Raw genomic sequence first — 6,600 nt, 5'->3', positions numbered from 1 at the left:
CCTTTCCTGCAGTGGTGGAGGAAGGGGTCTGATGGGGTCCCTGAGGGGATGGACTTCATGATGCCGACCGTTTCTTCGGGGTTGATGATGGGCTATGTGGTTAGTATTGGTTCTTAGAATAAGATCAGGAGGCTTCTGGCAAAGTCTGTCGGTCTCGCCGCAGGTTTATGTTGCTGTAAATTATAGTGATTTTGTTGCTGAAGAATTAAGAGAGATTGTTGCAGAGGTCCTGTGAGGGAGAAATTAGTTGGAGGCGGCTGCTGGTGAGGTGATATCCTTCACAATGGTGAAGATTTATTTTCTTCTGTTGGTGCTGGCATCAATGCAGGCTGCCAGAGCAGTGGTTTGGTGGTTCCGATCAATCAAACACACTGAGTTAAAAAGTGCACAGCTGCCCATCCACGCGTCCAAGCATTTAGAAGCAAAGAATACACATCATAGTTAACTTTAATCATCAAGTAACCAGGTTTTGAGGTGAGATCTAAACACTTTATTCTTAGATATGCTGTGCAGCGGGAGAGTTCGTCTGTTCCAGGCCAAGACGGACAAATAGGTGAAAGATCGACCTCCTCGAGTGGCAAGCCTGAACTTAGGGGTCTCAATAGCAGAGCTTCCAATGATCTTAAGGATCTTACTTGCTGGGAATGAACAAGCCTGTTAATCAAGTACCTCATGGTGGTCTTATTGAAAGCTCGATGGGCAATAACAAGAGCTTTAACATGGATCCTCCTGCTAACTGGAAGCCAGTGCAGGTTTTTTGAGCCGGTGGGCAATCATTGGTCTGTGAGGATTTTGTTAAATCAGCCTTATTCTGCACTATTTGCAACTGCTCAGTTAGATATTTAGGAAGCCCCAAATATAGGCCACAGTCGAGCCTAGATGGTATTGTTGCATGTACAATTGTTTCCCTAATTCCGATCGGGACAAAGTTCAGAGTTTTCCTTGAGGCTCAGATCAAGGAGAAGCAGGTACCTGCTACAGACAGAATCTGGGGGTGAAAACACAACCTGTTATCAAATTTAACCCCCAGATTTCTACCGACAGTTGTGGGCTCAGGTGCAAGACCTATCTCCACTAGCCACCAGTCCATGGCCCAGTCTTTAATCATCTGGCCAAACAGTAGCATCTCATTATTTTTTGTTGCATTTCAGGCAGTTCCTTCTCATCCATCCAACAACATGGGCGAGACATCTCGTGAATGCCAGCTGAGTTGCCTCTGCCTTTTTGCCTAGGGACAGGATAAGCTAAGTATCATCTGCAGAAAAGATGACTTGTTTTCCTTAGAATTCAGTGGTGGATGCAGGTGGAGCTAGGTTAACATTAAAAAGGGTATGGCTCATGATGAACCCTCACACACTATGAATCCCATGGTGTCATGCTTCATCATAGGGGCCTTCCCGTCCCTCTACGGGGCGGGGCGTGCTACGACCAATAAATATATGGGAGCACTGTTGTTAGGTGAAGGAATAAACTATGTGTAGGCTATGTGCCAAGTGATCGTGAGTGTGGTAGGGTTAGTGAGGGATTACAAAAAATTAAAAATCCTCTGGCTAGTGGAAAAAACAAATTTTATTCAATTCCCTGGCTGAGAATGTTAAAAATGGGGTTGCGTAGGGGGTGTATATTAATTAAATACTCCCTACTGGGTCAACATGTTTCGTAAGCAGTCCCCACTGCTTTACTCATCAGGACCTAAATATGTCCCTACTGCACTCGAAAAAGTTAAATAAATTGTATGCCTGTTTGCTTGAAATCAAGACCTCCAAAAATTTTGTGGAAGGCGATGAAAGGTACATTGACCTCTATCAATTAGAAATAGTGCTTCTTTGGTATTTTGTTTGGAATGATTATCCGGCTTCATAAGCTCGCATCGGGGAAGGGGGGGCCTTATACCAATCAATTTTGGAAGGTTTCTCCTCACCTCAGCCTACCTAATTTTTTTAATTTTTTGTAATCCCTCACTAACCCTACCACACTCACGATCACTTGGCACATAGCCTACACATAGTTTATTCCTTCACCTAACAACAGTGCTCCCATATATTTATTGGTCGTAGCATGCCCCGCCCCGTAGAGGGACGGGAAGGCCCCTATGATGAAGCATGACACCATGGGATTCATAGTGTGTGAGGGGTATTTTAAAAACACTTAGTGCTTTTCCATGACATTTCATGAAGCACTGCTTTATTTTCGCAATTCAAAAAGTAATATAAAAATAAAAATAATTTCTAAATCACTATAAGGTAGAATCACATTGTTTATAAAAAGCTTGATAGGAGGAAGGTTCTACCGATAATCCTCTTTACTCCCTATTTTTGTTAACCTTTTATGATGAACCCTACAGGGCACCATAAATCAGTGCTTTGGGTGCTGATGTAAGTGGTTCAGGAGACACCCCTTGCACTCTTACAGTGAAAGAAAACAAATCCATTGTAAAATTAATCCACCTACCCCTATTGCTTCCAGTCGCTGAAGCAGTATCTGATGACAGACAGTGTTGAACGCTGCCGACAGGTCAAACAATATTAGAGCAGCCGGTAGGCCTCGATCTAACAAGGTCTTAATGGATTTGTAAGCCTCTAGCAGCAGTGTTTTCAGTGTTGTATAATGGCCTAAAGCTAGATTGAGAAGGGTAAAGAAGTTCAAAGCATTTTAGACATTGAGATAGTTGGATAGTCACTACCTTTTCCAACATTTTTGAAGCAGCTGGCAGCAGAGAAATTGGCCTAAAGTTGGAAGTGTTGGCTGAGTCAGCTGCAGGGTGTTTTAATAGTGGTATCACAGTTTCCACTTTTTTGGAACAATAGCTGTTGCTAAAGAAGTTTTGAAGATCTGACTTGAGACTGAATTCATCGACTCAATCGTCAGGGCCATCATTTGGTGGTATCTTCTCAGGGCAGATTTGAATGGCTCCTGTCTGCTGTCTCTTGGCTGATTCTCCATTTGGGCTCCAGTTGTTTGCAGAAGTGTTTCATTAGTCTGAGTTCCTCCATGTATCGTCTGGCTTGGGGTCTAGATCTTGTTGTATTGCTGTGTTTGAGGGGAACCAGCGAGTTGGGGCAGGAGGTGATGCAATTGTTGAAATTCTTGATGGTTTTGAAGAGGCATGTTCCTGTGTTCAGATCAGTGAGTGTTGAGAGCGGTGTTCCAGTCCTTGTCAATGATGCTGTCCCAGTTTGTTGGCCTGATCTGGTGTTGGTGTGTGTGCATTGAACTGGGACAGGGATGCAGAACCGGACGAGGACATGGTCTGTGCAGGACACTGGTGTGAGCTGTGACTCTGTTGTTGTTGAAGATGGTGAAAATAGGGTCCAGAATGTGTCCAGCGACATGAGTAGGTCTCTTTACTCATCGGGCAAGGCCCAAGCTTCCAAAGTCTTCGATGAGTTCTTCTGAGTTGGGGATATGAACGGTCTTCCAGGAGGCAATTAAGGGCTCCGAGTAGGATGTACTTGCTAGCTTCGACAGACAGTGGTACGACGAAGTCCGTGATGATATCAGTGAGGTTAGTGGCCACCTTTAATAGGTCTTGGGAGGGGGAGGAGTGATGTCACTTCCTGTGCAGATCGATGATGAGAAATCCAGTTGTGTCGCTTCCTGTGCAGGTGGATGATGGCAAATCCAGTGATGTCCCTTCCTGTGCAGATGGATGATGGGAAATCTAGCGATGTCACTTCCTGTGCAGATGAATAAAGTAGTCCCTTTCTTTGGCGTCTTCTTTTAAAGACAGTTTTGGCGTAAAACCAATCATGTCACATCCTGTGGAGATTGATGATGGGAAATTCAGTTATGTTACTTCCAGTGCAAATGGGAAATCCAGAAGTCCTCTTGTTTGGCTTTTTCTTTTAAAAACAGTTTTTGCGGGAAACCAATGATGTCTCTTTCAATACATATGAATGACAGCAATCCAGTGATGTCACTTTCAATGCAGATGGGGAATCCACTGATGTCACTTCCTGTTTAGATGGATGATGGGAAATCCAATGATTTCACTTCCTGTGCTGGTGGATAATGGCCGGGAAGTGGTAAATTCAGATGTAATTCTGCACCTCCGAATTGTGGTAACACTGTTATTGCTTCAGAAATAACCCTTAGATTTAGCATGGAAGTCTACACGATCAGGTTAATGAGGCTTGTTGGTATGCAGACATAGGGCCAGGCTGGGAACCTAAAGCAGCCCTTGAAGAATTCATAATATCTGCCCACACTACATGCACAGTCCGCAACTCTGACCCTGTGCAATGCAATATGGGGGAATGTGCTTACACACAAATTAAAAAAAATAGACAGGATTAAATGTTACATTTTTGTTTCAGCCTCTGTTACAGTTCTCAGGAGTAAAAGAGTATTGGTGTTCTACAGTAGCAAAACCTGCACACAGTGTAGCAGCCCGCTGAAAACCTCCCCGCCTTACACAGTCCATCCTCCAGCCCTGGCGATGAATTTACTTCACATTGTAGCGCTGAATTTATGCAAACCGCAAGTTAGAGAAATCAAGGATAGTTACTTTTCCTTCCATGGGGTCCTGTTCCTTTTCACAGGCCCCATCTACAACACCAACAGAACACAATTCCTGCTCACCTCAAATATCTGTTTCTCTAGCAACATTTTCAAGCATCGAATTAGATCAACGTCCAGATATACCAGCTAGAAATGGGGCAAATGCATTTGTCGTGTTCCAGCATAGGGTTAGCACGCATGCTATTCCTGTCCAATTGGAACATGACAAAGACATTTTAGCATTCCAGGCGCGAGCACCACTCACATCCTTAATGGTATAGGGCCATCTAAGCCAACCTATTGTGTGTTTCGTAAACTTGTGGTGTTTTTGGGTTACCCTGCAGGCTCAGCCTCTGCATCTAGTGACTGTATTCTTGTTCATGAGTGACTGGGTCATTGGCTTAACACATCTACTGCTTCAGGGCCCCTGGGGGGGGATGGAAAGTGCTATATAAATATCAGCACAGCACAATGATATAGGCATTTGGGGCCATGTGGTCACAGGTTCAACTCTACATAGGCTCACTCAGCCCTTCATCCTTATGCAGTTGATAAAATGAGCACCATTGAGTTTGATATGGTTGCAACCAACATAAGTTATCAGCGTGCGTAGAAACTATTTTGGTTGTGAACAAGATCTTTGTCATATATATAGTTATCTAAGAGTTATTGAGCATAGAATTGTGTTTATGGTAGCTGGGGGTGAAAGGGGGTAGGAGCACACTGTCATCACGTCCCAGCGTCATTACCTCTGGCCATCTTGGTCGATGTAGTGCATCATTTTCAGTTCAGTATAAAATTCGTAGTAATAATAGGCTAATGCCTTAATTTGTTATCGCGTATCCCTGGACATGAAAAGGTTGTAGGTTGCTCGACATGCTGCTGCTTAATTTTCACCAAAGGAAATGATGGACGGAGTGTTGAACATTGCAAGCACTCACCCCCAGTCAACTGATCTGGGTTTAATCCATCACCGTTCTTTAGCCCACTCTGCCACCCCAGTTCAGACATGGCCATATGCAAATCAGTCTGACCCTGTGCCTCATGGGAACAGTCCAGCCCGAACTGCCAAGCCATGTCTTCCCTGGACCGGAAACAAGCTTCCTAGGACCAGTTTCTGGCATTTCAGCCGTCTTCAGCCAGGCTTGCTTGAATCCAGTGGCAAAGTGAGCAAGGGACTCACGTCTGAGCATACCCTGCCAACTTATGGCGAACAAGGGGGTAGGAGCACACTGTCATCACGTCCCAGCGTCATTACCTCTGGCCATCTTGGTCGATGTAGTGCATCATTTTCAGTTCAGTATAAAATTCGTAGTAATAATAGGCTAATGCCTTAATTTGTTATCGCGTATCCCTGGACATGAAAAGGTTGTAGGTTGCTCGACATGCTGCTGCTTAATTTTCACAGGCATAATTCCACTCAGGGCATGCAGGCTCTCCCAAGCTCGTCAGCTCAGGCGGCTCGAGGGAGTCTTTTAAACAGTGAAAGGGGATAGGAGCACACTGTCATCACGTCTCAGCGTCATTACCTCTGGGGGTGGGCAGTGTGGCAAACCCCCTCTGCTCAGTAAGTTAAGTGCTTCAAACTGAAATTTTTGTGATTTGCAATGGAAGAGCGTAATTCGACTGAGCACTTCATCCTTCTACGGTCAATAAATTGACCACCATAAAAATAGCCAATTGTAACACCGGTTATTTACAGTGTGGAAGATGGCAATAGTAAACCTCATATGTGAAAGGAAATTTATATTTATTGTTATATTTGTCTGGGCCCAGCCTTTTGGGAAGGGGGGGGGGAGTTCCTGACTAGACAATATGATTCAAGGCTGGTCTGAAAAGCCTCAGATATACACTTGGTCAAGTGTCCTAAAGATGGGAATTATCATTTTTCTGCTAAACGTGAACGGTTGGTGCCAAATCCTCAAATCTCCCTTGTGAGCTCTTCTGCTCATTGATATATTTTTATTTGTGTATTTATTTGAGACGTTTTATATAGCGCGATCATGACCCATCAGGGTATCAGAGCAAGGGGTCAATGTGTGGGTCAGAAGACTGGCTTAATTTTAATTAGGTTCCCTGACAATTCGATGTGAGTTTGGG

Source organism: Triturus cristatus, chromosome 10 (genome assembly GCF_964204655.1).
Source record: "Triturus cristatus chromosome 10, aTriCri1.1, whole genome shotgun sequence".
Taxonomy (NCBI): domain Eukaryota; kingdom Metazoa; phylum Chordata; class Amphibia; order Caudata; family Salamandridae; genus Triturus; species Triturus cristatus.
Note: the sequence above shows the minus strand (reverse complement) of the source record.